This window comes from Trachypithecus francoisi, unplaced genomic scaffold (assembly GCF_009764315.1).
Source record: "Trachypithecus francoisi isolate TF-2019V2 unplaced genomic scaffold, Tfra_2.0 Lachesis_group2, whole genome shotgun sequence".
Lineage (NCBI taxonomy): Eukaryota > Metazoa > Chordata > Mammalia > Primates > Cercopithecidae > Trachypithecus > Trachypithecus francoisi.
In genome coordinates, this window is record NW_022681465.1 from 28,291,590 (window position 1) to 28,308,558 (window position 16,969).

At 35.8% G+C, this 16,969-nt stretch overlaps 1 protein-coding gene across 2 annotated transcripts in view; it reads left to right on the plus strand.

Moving 5' to 3' along the window:
- FBXL17 (F-box and leucine rich repeat protein 17) overlaps positions 1-16,969 on the plus strand; it is a 550,690-nt gene that overhangs the window by 430,594 nt on the left and 103,127 nt on the right. The window lies entirely within an intron of this gene.

Here is a 16,969-nt window from a genome sequence, read left to right on the forward strand (position 1 = left end):
CAAGCACTTTATCTAGTCACTATCTGATGAAAGTTATGAACTTCCTGCCCAGAGAAGTGCACATTATGTATGTCCATGTAGACTGTGTTCATCACGTTTGCCTGGAGCTAATCCATTGAAAGTCCGTAGATGGCCAGGTGAAGACTCTCAAGCAGTGACTGCAAAGAATGCCAAGATTATACCCAAGACCCATAAATGCCCCTCACACAATAATAAGCAGCCCATCTCTGTTCATTAGCATTTTTCTTGAAAACAGTCTTGCCTCTGACAATTATCTGTGTGTGAATTTAAGCAAGACTACCCTTTTCTGAGCCCCATTTTTTTCTCTGTAAAGTAGGAGTAATAATACCAACCTTGCAAGATTGTTGAAAGTTTAGCAATAATAAATGTAAAGTTCCTAGCATTTTAGTACAGCACTCATTAAACTGTGTGTGTGTGTGTTCTGTATCATTTGGAAAAGACAGAAAATAAATGATAACCCATAAATAAAATAAATGATAACTCAGAGATAACCACAATTGCTTCTCATTTAAAAAAAAAAATTGGAACATGTGCAGTTTGCTAGACTCTAAACTAAACAGTTCTTTGTTAACCTTCTCAGAAAGAAATTATCTCCAATGAACAATTTAGTATAATACATGAATAAGATTTAGCTCCTGCTTGCCTATACCCAACCAGATATTTTTTGCCCCATAATAGTGGCAAGGGATAAGTATATTTTTAGTTTTAATTGGTACAGATATTTCCACTCCTGTTCTTCAGTCCCAAACCAACCCAATCATATATGAGCTTGGAAAGAGAGAAGGGAGTGAAAGTGAATGGGATTTAAAATGTATCTCATTGTCTTAGTATATTCTAACACTTATAATTCTCCCTCAACTCCTGTGAGACTAGAATCAGCCATCTTTTATCTCTAGCTTATATGGCTTGAGACCTTAAACACTATTTATTAATATATTGAAGTCTGTTATATATGTTTTGTCTTACCCTTTTTTTATCCAATTGATTCTATAACATGAAATGTCCCAAAAAGCAGGAGAAAAAAATAATGTCATTAAAGCATTTTTAAACAATGAAATATTGTCCTTTTTTCTACTCATATCTCACATGTTTGATTCTTCATTGTTGTTTAGAACAGGCATTCCCGAATAGTCCAACTGCAAGCCCAAACTAGACAAGCATGGGAAGTCAAGGGCAGACAATTCCTGCGTTCAGGTTTCTGCTGCCAGTATCACCATCACTCAGTCTTTGTGTTTATGACTCCTTATCTCTAAGTGAGAAAGGGAAGGATCCTTTTTTCTTCCTTTTTGTCCATTATCTAAGTCTGTATAAAATTAACAAACCTACCCAGTAACTCTTTGTTGACTGAATATTATTATCTATTAGCTTCAAATAATCATAACAATTTAAATAATGTATTTCCTCCCTATTTCAGACGTTGTTATACATACTTCAGTAATTGTTAGTTTGAGGGAAATCCAGGGATGAGATGAAAAACAGCAGATAGAGAATCCTAGATTGTTCTCTTTTTGTAGTACTTAAAGTGTTCTTTATACTTCTTATAACTAGTAGAGATAAGACAGACTTTTAGGCCAGGTGCGGTGGCTCACGCCTGTAATCCCAGCACTTTGGGAGGCAGAGGCGGGCAGATCACCAGGTCAGGACCATCCTGACCAACATGATGAAACTCTGTCTCTACTAAAATATAAAAAATTAGCCAGGTGTGGTGGCACACGCCTGTAGTCCCAGCTACTCAAGAGGCTGAGTCAGGAGAATCGCTTGAACCCGGGAGGCGGAGGTTGCAGTGAGGCAAGATCGCACCACTGCACTCCAGCCTGGTGACAGAGTGAAACCCCGTCTCAAAAAAAAAAAAAAAAAAAAAACCTCTAATTATTATAATAAAAGCAAAGTGTCACATTTGCATGTAGATTGGTTTAGATTCCATGCATCCTTTTTTCCTTTTGCTTTCTGGAATTCTTTGTGTCTTATTGAGGAAAACAGTAAATTCATCCTACCCATTTCAATTCATAAGTCAAATTCTACTAATCCTAATGTCATTACAATGAAAATCACACTATTTTTATTATCTAAATCCCAGACAACAATACATTTATTTCAGGTACTTTTTAATATAATAGATTGTGCCAAAACAAATTTTAAAAAACACATTCATTTTAAGATTTCACCTACATCTTTAATCTTGAATACTGTGTAGAATAAAAAACAAATATCAGATAGGTTTTAATGGAAATACATTATAAGCTGATGGTATATGAACTGTGAAAATAAATATGATATTTCTCTATGTAATCTGTTTACTTGCCCTTGGACTTAATCCTAATAATTAAACATATATTAAGAACAGTATATAATGAAAAATAAGATAACTGTAGAGAAGTCAACTTCCAGAAGTTTTTGGCAAGTTTTCTAAATTGGTAGATTTGTGTCACCCAGCCTGTCTTATCCTGGATGTGCTAATGAGCAGTCAAAGCCAATACATGAAGAAAAGGAAGGAAGAGGAGAAATATCCGAGCATATTTATAGGCAATTCATAGCTCAGTGACTAGACTCTGAGTATCTAAGAATTGATTTTATAAAATAACATATTTTAAGAATGAGAACTTTCTCAAGTTATTTTACTCCCAGAACAAAGATTATAATCTTACTATATTTTTAGGACTCTCGTCTAGGGCAGGTTTTTGATATAAATAAATGATGCATTAACATTACATGAAAACAGAAGTGTATGTGCCAGCAGAAAACTAAATGGGGAGAATTATACATTTATACAATACAACTCCAAGGTCAGTTCACTAACTCCTTGCTGAACATCACAGCTCAGATTTTTTTTTCTTCTTTTGATACATGTTCCTTTTTCTGTTAGTAGATATCCCTTCAGCAAATATTCCATAAATCTGAGTCTAGTGAGATAATTTTTTATTAACTCTCCCTTTATCTATTTCTGTGCAGTTTTGTAAATATCTAATAAGCAGTTGCATGAAACAACCTAGTAATCGGAAAACACTGAACCTAAAACTAAAAAAAAATTAGAAAATAATCAACTAAGAGACTATATGGCAATTGAATTTTCAGTCAATAAATATTGTTGATTAACCAAACACTGTTTCTTAAGAGCATTGCTGTTAATTGTCTCTAGATGTGTTATTTAGATCCTTTGGAGACTGCAGCAATGGTGAAAGAAATGTTTTCTGATGGAAATTGCTCTGGATCACATTTTTGAGTGGAAATTAAATTTACTTACCTACTTAAAAATTGCCAGTGAAAAAAGTATTTATAAGTATTAAGACATAATTGCTTTACTCTTTTTTGTTTAACTGTATAATAGAGTATCTAGTTTGAAGTCTAGAAGGTAAAGGAATTTTTTAGAAGAATGCATTTCACAATAAAGTTATTTTTTGCTAGTGTTTTCCTCTCTATGCAGTTACTCAGTACATATGTTGTTGACTATCACAGTCACCTAGATTGATGAGGTCTCTATCTTTAACTTCTTATATTGACTTAAATATCCTTTTACATTTTAATGTAATATAATTTTACGTTTTTAAAAGTATTAGATTATTGATGTTTTAGAAATCCCACAGTGACAATAAACAATGTAGTAAAAATCACCCTTTGCAAAACCTTGGTTATTATTTTACTTTCTGTTTTGCAAATAGCAAATCTACCCAAAGTGGTATAATATTTTTCTGTGATAAAATATTAACTTACACAGGCTAAAGGAAAGCAATGAATGGAATTGTTATCAACTTAGTATCACATTAATTCAGCCCCATAAGTTGCTACTCTTTATCAATAAATAAGATTTTGTCTAACTAGAGTCTATCACAATTAGTTAAGTGTACTTTTTTTTTTAGATTATCCCCCAAAGTCTTTACCATAAGCCAATATGGGCCTGTTGATTGGAGATATTCAGGATTCAGTCCTGGTGCCCGTGTTAGATTCCATTCTGCATTTTTCATTATTTCCTGGGTGACAGAATTAAAGGCATACTGATTAAGTTTGGAGATTACACTAAGCTAACAGGAGTTACAAACGCTTGGAACGCTAGAACTAGAATTCAAAATGATCTTAATAAATTATATAAATCACATTTCAAAATTGTGGAACAAATTCAAGGTTATATTCTGAGAGAGACAGCAAACTATACTGTCAGCAGAGGGAGGAAGATTTTCTGAGCACAGGTATGACAGTTAGCAGAGTGGTGTACACTCTAAAAAAAGGGTGTCCAATCTTTTGGCTTCCCCGAACCACAGTGGAAGAAGAATTTTCTTGGGCCACACATAAAATACACTAACCCTGATTGATAACTGAAGAGCTAAAAAAAAACTACGAAAAAAAAATCACATTTAATTAAGAGAGCTTATGAATTTGTATTAGGCCACATTCAAAGCTGTCCTAGACTGCATGTGGTCCACAGGCCAAAGGTTGGACAAGCTTACTCTAAAACAAGACTGAAAAGGCTAACTTTGCTCTGCATAAGGCACGTTTAGCTCCTCTGTGGTCAGAACTGCAGAAAATTAAAATGAAGTACACCCTGAACAGGCTCCATTTCCTGAAGCCCTAGTTCAGTGAGCTGGTGAGGGCAGACCCAGAGAGTGTTGCATGCATTGAGGGCACATTTGAATGTTGTCCATAGAGAAAGTGTGGGTGCCAGGCCCTCTTCAAACACCACCCATTCAGGGAGTGTGTGAGGACTAACAGGGATGGAGATGGGATGAGAGGTTGTTGGCTATTAACAAAGCATGCTATAAAACTCATATGATACTGGGATTTAGGGAATTAGGAAATAATTCTTTGTTATGTTTGGCATTGTATAAGCTTTTATTAAACTATTTTGACAACTTTGAGTTTCCATATTTTAAAATTAAGTGGGAAAATTGGGGAAGGTGTGTAAAAAAAAAAGTGACAAATGCTTATGGGATGTAAAATAGATTATATGGGAAAAGATTAAAGGAGTTTTTTTGCTTAGCCAGGAAAATAGAAAGCTAAGAGGTGACTTAATAACTGTCTTATAGTATACTTGTCATAAGAATGCTTATAAGAATAAGAATAACATATAAAAATAAGAATGCTGACCAGTTCTCCATCCCATAGAAGAAAGAACAAGAAAAAGTTAGTTTAAAGTAGCAAGGGGAAGCTTGATCTTACATTGGAAGAAACTTCCTGATTGTAAAATATTATTAAGCCTGTCTAAGGCTACCAAGGAACATATTATAGTCTTTGAAGATGTTTAAAATGGAATGAACACCTACCTTAAGAGTTGACTGGATGGTAAAAACAAGCCAGACAGCCTCTTGAGGAATCTTACAGTTCTATCCTTGTTATAAAATATGAGTCATCTTCTTTTGTTATCTACCTAAAAAGATACATTTACACCATTTATATTAAGACTTTATTTGACAATTTCAAGATACAAGTTTGCTTACTGTTTGCCTCTCTCTAAATAAGTACACTTTTTGTTTTCTCTTTTCTTTTCTTTCATTTATTCAGCAAGTATCTGTTGAGTGCCTGCTCTGTGCAAAGCACTGTGCACAGGGCTGTGAGTCATACAAAGAACTGGACATTCCTTTATTCTTCCTTCACACACATTTGCTGGGCACCTCCGCTCTCTGAACACTGCGCTACATGCTCAGAATTCAAATACATGTGCAGAGAGGGCTCTAAAGAGCTCACAATCTAGTGAATGAGTATAATAAGTACACAGAATTGCAATGCAGTGTGATGAGGCCTTTGCCAAAGGTATGAGCAGGAACTTAGAAACACATGGGATACGGTGGAGACATCTAATACAGAATTGGGGTGAAGAGTTAAAGGTTTGCTGGAGGAGATGACATGTGTGCTGAATTGGGGTGGGGTGGGAAGGGAGCCCAGTATACTCTAAAATGCCAATAATCATGTGAATTGTTTGTTCCTACCTAATAGGATATATAGTAGCAGTAGACATGAACACATTTGTTTCACTTTATCAACTAAAATGTTAGTGATTCTGTCCTCTGCCCTTTGTTTGCTTTTTAATAAAACAATGAAACCTGATTTACGGTCAGTTCCATTATAAAGTGACAAAATCATCACACCATGCACCAAATTGTAGCTTATGAGAAAACAGAATCAGGGGCAAACACTCAAGAACTTTATCAGGAACACACAAAATTTTTAAAGGATGGGGACCTCATAAAAAATAGCATAGTTTTACATGTATTAAGTGGTTAAGAAATACATACTGATACTATAGAACTCCGTATATACTACAATCAATGTGGCAGTGCACCTTGAAAAATACCTTAAGTTTACATGTGGAAGTTGGCCTCAGAAGGTTATGGTGACATGGTGGAAGTAGAGCTATCTGAAATCCCATGTAAAGATGTACCAGCAGATGTGGAGGGGTGCGGCTCATAGATAACAGGAGGTGGAATGAGATAGCTGGTAGAAGTTTAAGATGTGTGCTTGTGTGTGCTTTGTGAATTTCACCTTTCTAGCCCAGTTCAGCCTGGTGAAGTTTTCCGTGTTGAACTGGTGTTTTCCACAAAGAAACGGTAAGCAAATGTAATTTGCATTATGCTCAAATTGTTCCCTCATGTATCAATCCTTTTGGAATAAGTTTGTGACTTCAAAACACGTTTTGTAGAAGAACTGACTGTACATTGCTGCAAATTAAGTTTATAATTTTTTACCTCACTTCTGAAATTTCTAGCATACTGTGTCTAGATTCTGTCAGGCATATCATAATTTTACATAAATCCAGTTTTCTACTTAACTAACGCTCACATAAGTAACTTCCATTTCTTCCAGAAAAACATTTTTCTCTGGGCTTTGCTAACACGGGGAGCACCTGCAGGGAACTTGGCAAAACAGGTGAAGGCTGTGGAAGCGCAGGTAGTTTTACTTGCAGTCGGAGCCTCCAGACCTGCAGCAATCATTGGGGAGGTGTGGTAACAAGGGCAGCAGGCCTTTTTCCACTCTGGCAAGATACATGGCCAAAGTTTCAAAGGAAAAATCACAGGAGAGTGGGACTTGGGCCGTGGATCAGCGTCTACTACCAGGCATGCAGAGAGAGAGGCATGCATGCAGGAGCAGAGTGTTGCCTTCTGGTAGAGTTGATAGGTCTAAAGAACAGGCCTTTTCTTTCTGCTCTTATTTTTGGCTTTGGTCATAGATTCTGGCCTAAGGGATAGAAGAAAACCCCACTAGAGGGAATTAAAGTTAAGGGCAGAAGAGGGAAGAGGTAGCAGCTGTGGGGTTGGGTAGTGTCCCTCACTGGGCACCTGTCCTTTTTCTGAAATATTTTTCCCACAGAAAATATAAAAGGGATGTTTCGCTATATATACAATGTGATGGTCATTTTTTCCTCTAATTTTAATTGTTTCTGCAAGTAGTGCAGTTCTCAGTTATATCATCTAAGGTAGGAGAGAAGAGAGTTTTAAACTTGGGTTGGATAACAAAGAGAACCATCACAGGTCCTCCTGTTCATGCTGAGCCCTAGAGTCTCCAGCCCAGAAAGGGAGTGGAAAGTTCTATCTGCCCAACTCCCAGATTAAACAGCCATTACATAAAAAATGGGGAGCTGAAGGGTTAACACACACCAGATGATACAGTCCTTACATGGCCTGAAGCAAACATTCAGCTGACAAAAATGTTATTGTATGTTCTCTTTTGAAAGCCTTAAGATATGCTTGGGTTAATTAGATTTCCAAATATGCAAATATGCCGTAGTGAGGTTTTTCTGAAATGCACCATTTTAAAATTATGTAGCATGGCATTAGTGTTCAAAATACTGAATTGTAAGACGATGCCTGAATAACTTACTAACATATCATATAAATTCATAATTGATCAAACCCATTTATTCCCCACTGTCCACATTATACTGTTCAAATTGGGTTAGAAAGTTTTATGGAAATTAGATTCTCTAGCATGCTTTAGGGGAAGATCAAGGAGTAGTTTAAATTACAGCCGTAGTTCTTCAAAAATGCCAATTCGCTTGCCTAATATCAGTGTTTCCAGTGTGTTCAGTTGAGAGAACATGAGGCTTCTACAGTCCTGAGACTGTGAGTCACCTGAAGGAAATTAGAAGAACACAAACTTTGAACTTAAGGGGAAAAAATATTTTAGCAAGAGCATCTGAATTGACTTAACTTTGTTCACCTGCTTGTGCCAGGGAATAATTTTGGGATTTCAACTTCTATTTTTTTTCTGTAATATGGAGAAAGATATCTTTATTTGGGTGTTCTATATAAATGGGTTTCTGGTTAATTGAAATGTTTAGGCTGTGTCTGTTAAACAATAATGAGTCATTTTTTCTGGAAACTTTTCTAAAATGCCTTACATTTTTCAGTGATTTGTTAAAGAGTGTATACTAAAGTGTGCTAATCATAAACCAACAATTTCTGTGTGAGTCAAATGTGCCATGTCCACAGTACCCCGTGCAGTGTGGAAAGCTATTTATCCATGCTTTCAATGACCTGGACCACAGTGTTGACAGCCTTTTCTGCAAAAGGTTGAATAGTAAATGTTTTAAGTTTTCTGGGCCACCTAGTCTCTGTTGCTGCCACTCCACTGTGTCATTGCACTGGGAAGGCAGCCATAAACAATGTATGAATGATGAACATGGCTGATTTCCAGTAAAACTTTGTCATCAAACAGGCAGTAGGTTGAATTTGGCCTGTAGGCTGTGGTTTGACAACCTCTAAGTTATGCTTGGGTAATTTTAGGGAGTTCTTTCTTTCTTGGGTTTTTTTTTGGGGGGGGGGTCATCATGGCTATTTTTGATGTTTTAGTGTTCTTGTATTCCTACTTTTAGCAATATATCACTCCTTTCTGTTTACTTACTTTGATATGCTTTAGACTACAAGGAAAAAAGCTAGCTTATCAAAATTGTTTCTAAAATAAGAGCCACTAAACTCCAAGCAAGGTTCATAAGGCTTTCCTATAAAGAAAGTACAGAGTGCATTTGATATGGCATTCCTTCTCAGTGCTTATTCAGAAGCAATTTTTATTTATTTTTGGATTCTTCACCTAATTGTTGGCATGTAAACTAAGTTTTATATTAAAAGAATTTTGTTATGATTCATTAGGTTTTTGTAATGATTCATCACATTCACTTAAAAGTAAGAACAAAATTTTCAACTACATTTTCATGGACATAGTTTAGTGTTTCTCATCCCATGTTTTCCATATTTATGAATGGTTTAGCAAGAGTAACAGATGTGTCTACTCTAAGAGAAGAGACTAAATTGCCTTTTACAAATGAGAAGAAATTGCCCTGCCCTCACCATGATCACTGCACTAGTATATTTTATGCTTACATCTAGGTTTACTTTATATGCATAAGTAAACTTTGTTTTTTGAATTTTCAGGAACTCTTTAATCTGCACACATAGCTTAGTTGTTGAGAGCACTAGATCTGTGTTCAAATCCTAGCTCTATCACTTATAGCTGTGTCATATTAGACAAGTTACGTAACTTTTCTGGAAAAAAAAAAAAAAGCTCTTCCATCTATAAAATAGAGACTCTAAGGATACCCGCTTGAGAGCATTGTTTTCTGTTTCTTTGATGCTGTTGTCCTTGTTACTCTTTTCGTCCTCCTTTCTGTCAGTGACACTCACATCAAGTCTAGTTTTAAAACTTAACACATAATCAGAACATCACATTTATACCTTTAAATATGTACTGTTTTGTCAATTATACCTTAGTATAACTGGAGCAGCTTTTTTAACCTCAAAAAATAAAAATGTGCTATTTGTAATACCACCATATTAAAGCCAGTTTATCATTGAAGCAGATAATACCTAATATTAGGTAAAATTATTTGTCCCACCTTAAAATAGGTGGCCACATGATACGTGGAATATAGGAAGTTAGTATTTATAACATAAAAAGCTGCATCCAATTACAGATAATTTTTTTTATCCTTTTTGCCATTATATCATTAAATATTTAATCTATAATTTACATCTAATTTGGGATGCATGCTAGGTAAAATATTGAAAATGTTGTTTTAAGCGGGTCCTAAAATACAGACTGCCAGCTCTAGGAGAAGGACCCATAAACTTAGTTGTCAGCATTAGTCAAGTTCTTCCATGCCTGCACATCTAAGAAGTTCTAGAGATTTGATTCTGATCTTCGATTTCCTACTTACTGTCCCCACAAGAATTAGGTAGATTTAGCTTCCTACTGAGCAACTGTCTAACAGTTAGTGTTATAATAATATTTACAGAAACATCATTGTCAATCTCTTTGGTACACACAATTTAAAACAGTGTACAAGAAAAAGAAAAAAATTGAGATCCTAACTCACAAGAACTCCAATAATGATATGAATAATGTAGTTGATGGCAGGTACCCTGGGTAGATAATTAAGCAAATTGGGTTTTAAACTTGTCATGCCACTGATTCACATTGATAGCCAGATCAAGTTACTTAATCATTCCAAGCAAGAGTTGTCCCATCTTTAAAAGAGAAGATGGTACTTTAGTTTTAGGATGACGGAATAAAGATACTTCTGCATTCGTCTCTGGAAAAATACCCAAAATAAGGAAAAAAGAAACACACAGTTCAATTGTTAGTAAAGTAGATCATTGAAGTCCTAAAACACAACCTGTGAAGCAGGAAAGCAGATGGAAGAATAAAAAATGTTCAGAATGATGGGAGAGTTTTGGAACTAGATGTGGTGATAGTTGTACAATAAGATAAGTGTAACTGATACCACTGAATTGTGCACTTAAAAAGAGTTAACGTGCCCAATTTTGTTATATATATGTTACCGCGAAAATTTTGTAAAGGAATGATAAGGATTTAGTAGAGAGACGTGAAGTCAAACAAAAATGCTTCCAGGTTGAGAGTACCAAAAAGCAGCTACCCAGTTTACCTCCCAGAAAGGTCTGAGAAATTGGGAGCCAGGTAGTGAAGTTGTGGGTAGTGGAAACAGGGATTGCTTGAAAGTGTGTATAAGTTCCAACCAGATCTCCTGATCTCGTCTTCCTCGAAACATTCTCTGTCACTGGACAAATGACCACACCACTTCCATCCTGTCAGGAAATGATGCTCTTGGAAGATTGAATTAGAGAGCCTCAGGGCTTGGAGACCTCAGGGACTGAAGAGGGTGAGATCAGACTGAAAACAAGGGTGACAGTCTGGTGCTAAATGTAATATCCCAGCCCCTTCCCCTGAGTAACTCTAAAATACAGATAGTCAAGACTTATCCCTTTGAGCCATTTCTGATTTAAAAATACGGAGATGAAGAGTCAAAGCAGTGGCTCGCAAGAGTTGAAAGTAGTTGTGTCTGGAGAGGAGGAGGGGAAGGGATAGGGCAAATACCCCAAAGTTTTCAACAGGCTTTTTATTATTGTTTGATTTTTATGCCTGTAATACTTTGGTTTTAAAATGATTAAAATAAATTTACAAGGCATAAAATCAGGGAAAATTTCTAAGAACTCATTCTGCCTTTTGTTTGTTTTAGTCAGATTCAATCATATTGTCTTTTATAGAAAAAAACTGTTCTTAGACTCTTGATTTTTTTTCCCTAAGGGGAAAAATATCACCAAAATAGCTATTTCTAAGAAGTGCTAATTGGTGTCATCATATTTTATGTGTAATGCATATTTGTATTGGGAACATATTTTTCCCTCCAGTAATTATATATCTGTACACTAGACTATGTCTATTTCAAGATCACTAAATTGGTCCTAATTCAGAGTGTCTAACATTATAACCTCGACTGGCTATAGCCCTATGTATAATTTTTCCTATGAAGAAAGCATTTGCTAAATAATGGAACAGGGTATGTTTAAAAACATATTTGAGGGAGAAACAGTCTATCTAACATCCAGCTGCTTTGCATTTGCATAGAAACTGTGTGCTAATTTCAAAGGATCTTATCTATACCTTGGAGAAGGTCTGGGATTTTCTATTTTACAGCATCTTATTTCCATATAGAGATATCTCATCAGCCTACTCACTCATTGACCTCTATTTTAATTCATTTTTATAAATCTAAACAATGAGTTGATTTAACAGACATTGTTATAATAGATATTTTTCAGGAGAATTCTGCAATTGATTTATGCAGTTCTTTATGTTTGATCCCATGAAAAGACCATTTTCATCTTTTGTTTTTATTTTCTAAACATACAAGCGTTGTTAAACCTCTTTAGAAACTGCTTTTGAATAGTCATTCTTTGTGTAGAAAAACTACAGTATATTCCTTAAGTGAAATTCAATCAACTACTTTTATGGTAACTGGGCTTAAAAGACATCAATGAAAATACCCACGCAAGCTCTTAAGATCAAGGCATTTGTTTCAGCTGACTTTAGTATGTACTTATCCATTGTGCATCAAATGATGAGCAAAATAGCCAGATTTCTAATAAGCAAGTACAACATAGACAAAAGAGAACACTGATTTAGGGTCCTAGTGTCAAATGTGGTAAAACACTGTTTATAGCAGGTCAGGCTTGGGTTTACAATTAGCACTAATTACTGAGAAAAAAATCAAAACCTCAGCTTTAAGGAAGGACACTTTTCACTGCAAGATCAAAGCCAGTCTCTGCAGAATAGGGAAGCCTCTACCACTTAATTGCACTGAAGTGCTAATTGGATTGTAAGGTACTTTCATGAGTTTCCCCAATTAGCCAGCCATCCCTGACAAAATCCAAAAAGAAGAGATTATGAGTTCTTAGAGCTTTTGTGTATGTGGTTGTGATTTGTATACCTGAGTGAATGTAGCCTTGCCTTCTTTTTATGTAAATTGAGGTCTTTGGGGTCTCAGTTATTAGCTTGTTATAAATAGCCTTGAAGGTAAAGCTATCCATTGTATATAATGTCTTAACTGTGTACTAATGATAATGGGACAAAATTTAATGGGGACTATCAGTGCTATTAAGATTCTTAATTTAAAGTATGAGAATTGGGTACAGCTTCTTGGCTCAGGATTTTTATCTTGTGTAGTTATGATCCAGTTTGGATATTTGTGTTACATTTGATATTTGTATTACATGTTATTACTCTTCGTTTTGGGTAATTTTTTGAAAGGAACAGATAATCAGTAATTTCATAATGTTTATTCTCTAAATAATAAGTTTTATCCCTGAGAATAATTGATGGCTCTAATTGTACTTTGCCTATACGCTGCATCCCCTGTGATTTTTATTGTTGTTGTTTGATCATATAAGGCAGCGGCAATTCTGCCAGCTCACCACATGAAAGCTCATATGACAAAGTGATCTCTTTGGGCAAAATTATCCATTTGGATAAAGAAAATGGGAACCTTTGGTTGATGCCAGGTCTTCACCACACAAAGTGAAGTTGCCAGCTGTGCAGTGAATTCACCTGTCTGTACTAGAGTGGAACCGTAATAAATCTTATAAAGCTCCCACTGACATAAAAACTATGCTACTTTATTCACATTTCTCAAACTTTGTTTGGACATTTGCCTAAGTGATAAATGTGTTAGGTCTCCATTGTACTGGAAAAGCAAGACGAACTTAAGAAATAGTTAAAGGATTTTTAGATGTCCTGAATTATCTGATGATTAACCTCATTAATTAGAAAAGAATCTATTTCCCACAATTTTTAGTTTCTGTTTTATAAAGCCTAGAATGAGTTTTCAAATAATAAAACTGTTGATTTGTTTCTCCGAAATATGAGTCTGACATAGAGAAGCAACAAGATTTTCCATGCTCCCAGGGCTAAATGTGCTTTCTGCTCAGTTATTGTATTTTATAGTAAATGGAGGTATTATGATAATAGTAATATCCTTTGCATGCAATTTATACTATTAAGTATTTTACATACTTTATCACTAACTCTTACAACAACCCTAAAAGAGTAGTGCGATCCTCATTTTAAAGGAAATAAAACAAGTTTAGGAAAGTTCAATAGCACAACCGTTAAGAAACACAGCTTCTAACTAGAGAATCCACCATTAAAACTCATTTTTTCTGACTTCAAAGCTTTTGCTCTTGGCTTGTTAAAATTAGTGGCAAATTAGATCCCTCCCCTCATGTTTAGTCTTAGCACTTTCCTGTACATTTCTTTTATAGGACTTACTATAATTATGTATAGTATACACATACACACACACATGAGTTTTGTTTAATTTCTCATTTCCCATTTTGGGAGCAGGGGACTATGTCTGTCTTATTCATCAATGCTAACAACAGTACCTGGCACACAATAGGCCGTCAATGTATGGGTGGATGGGCATGCCAGTATCAGAGCCATGGGCTTTTAATGTCTAGGCTAATCCTTTAAATATTCTCTCTGGTAAAGTTCTTCAGTTTTAAAATATGTGTACTTTAGTAAAAGATCAGGACACCAGAATCTTAGAAATAATGAAAAGAAAATATATTTGATCTTTGATAGTATGAGATTAGCACTTCCAAATATTTTAAGTGTTGTTTTTTTCCCTTCACTGGGAACATAAAACTTTCAGTTTCAAATGAAAATGTTTCCTAATGGAGGATGGGTTTTGTACCATGAAATTACGCGTCTAACTTTTAAAAATTAGATTCGGGTGGTGTGCATTGTATAAAATAATTGTCTTCTCTATCAAACCTTATACTTTTGCCAAATTTGGGCACATCTACAAAGACTTCTATATAGATCATGAAATAACTGAAGTCATTAAAATAAATGTATTGAGCAATATAAATTTATTGATACCTACTTCTCCATTCTAATTTATGAAAAAATAATTAGCTTATAGATAAACATGTCTCCTTCAAAATAAAATCAAATTTGTTCATTAAAAAAAACTTTTAACACTTGCCCTGCTATTTAATTCCAGAGAAACTAGCCCATAGATAACTTTTAAAATGCATTTAATAATGTAATAAACTATCAATTTAAAAATTTCCCTTGGCATGCAGGATAGTAGCAATAACATCCATGTATGTTTTTCTAATTTTGTATGTGAATGGTATTTTCTATCCCAGTAATATGTATTTGTCATCTTTAAAATGAGAAAAATACCGGTATCCAAGTTACACAATATATGTGTAGCTGGTCTGATACAGAATAGATGGTTAATGATCGGTAGCAATTTATATACTAGAATGTTATGATCACGGTGAAAGCATAGATTGCTAAATGTCGTTAATGCTGTTTTACTCTACATAAAAATTCTTATACTACAAATTATAACTATTATAGGTTTAAATAATTTTTAACTGGTGAGATATACATAGCATAAAATTTACCACTTTAACCATTTTTTTTTTTTTTTTTTTGAGACGGAGTCTCACTCTGTCGCCGGGGCTGGAGTGCAGTGGCCGGATCTCAGCTCACTGCAAGCTCCGCCTCCCGGGCTCACGCCATTCTCCTGCCTCAGCCTCCCGAGTAGCTGGGACTACAGGCGCCCGCCACCTCGCCCGGCTAGTTTTTTTGTATTTTTTAGTAGAGACGGGGTTTCACAGTGTTCGCCAGGATGGTCTCGATCTCCTGACCTCGTGATCCGCCCGTCTCGGCCTCCCAAAGTGCTGGGATTACAGGCTTGAGCCACCGCGCCCGGCCACCACTTTAACCATTTTTAAGTGTACAGTTCAGTGGCATCGAGTACATTCACAGTGTTGTACAACCATCACCACTATCTCCAGACCTTTTTCATCATCTGAAAGAGAAATTGTGTAGATATTTTATTTTTAATCTTAAAATGATTCTTCCTTTCAAAGAATTATACAATAGAAGTATATTTAACAGATCTATAGTGAACATAATTTCATGCTCACATTTGTTCTTCCAAAGGCATTTCACTGTCTGATGGGTCACATTTACAATTAGTTTCTTATTGTAAATGTAAATAAAAGTATCATTTTAAAAATGTTGATCTTTTCTTCTTCAAACCCCAAGGGCCTGTCTCCTAGCCTGTGTTCCCTCCCACCTATCTGCACAGACATAGACCCTATCCCATGATCATTTGAAATAAAGAAGTTTAGCTGAGAAACCCATGCAACCTTGAGATAGGCTGTCTCACATTGAAATGCAAGCATTCTTGAATCAGGTATCTTTTAACAAACACAATATATATCAGAAAATACATTTCATGATTTTATGTTCCATTTTATCCAAATCATACCAGGTTTTGACTCATTTTGTTTCAATCAGGAGTTTGAATAATTTGTAACTACTTCCCCTGTTCCTGCCCCTTGCCCTACTCTTACTGCCTGCTCCCACTCTCCACCCCGATCACATTGGTTAATCAGATATTGCCTGGCCAGACTTGGTGGCTCACACCTGTAATCCCAGCACTTTGGCAGCCAAGGCAGGCAGATGGCTTGAGCCTGGGAGTTAGAGACCAGCCTGAGCAACATGGCGAAACCCTGTCTCTACCAAAAAAATTTACAAAAATTAGCTGGCCGTGGTGGTATGTGCCTGTACTCCCACCTACTTGGGAGGCTGAGGTGGGAGAATTGCTTGAGCCTGGGAGGTCAAGGCTGCACTGAGCCAAGATTGCACCAGTGCACTCTAGCCTAGGCAACACAGCAAGACCCTGTCTCAAAAAAAAAGGAAAAGGAGAAAAAAAAAAAAGCAGCTGACAGCACCTAAAGTTCCCATGTCTGTGCTTCTTGCATGTGTTGCTTATTCTACCTGAAGTGTCCCTCTCCAACCTGGACCCCCACTTCTTTCCAGCCAGCCTGTTCTCCCTATCACTTTTTACTCAGCTTAGACTTCATTTTATCAAGGAAAACTTCCCTGGCACCCATCCTACCTGCCTCTCCTCAGTTCCCCAGTAACTTCCTGTGTATACCCTCTGGTAACCTGAGTCACACTGTACTGAGAATATATACTTACTTATCTTTCTTTGTCTATAGATTTGGAACTCCCTACAGTTTGGATTGTGACTTACCTGTATCTTGATTTCCCAGCACAGTACCTGGCATGAAGGAAGAGGCAGTCAGTAAATAGTGATTAAATAAATGTTACAGTATTAGCGTTTTTTTCAGCTGTAGTAGTA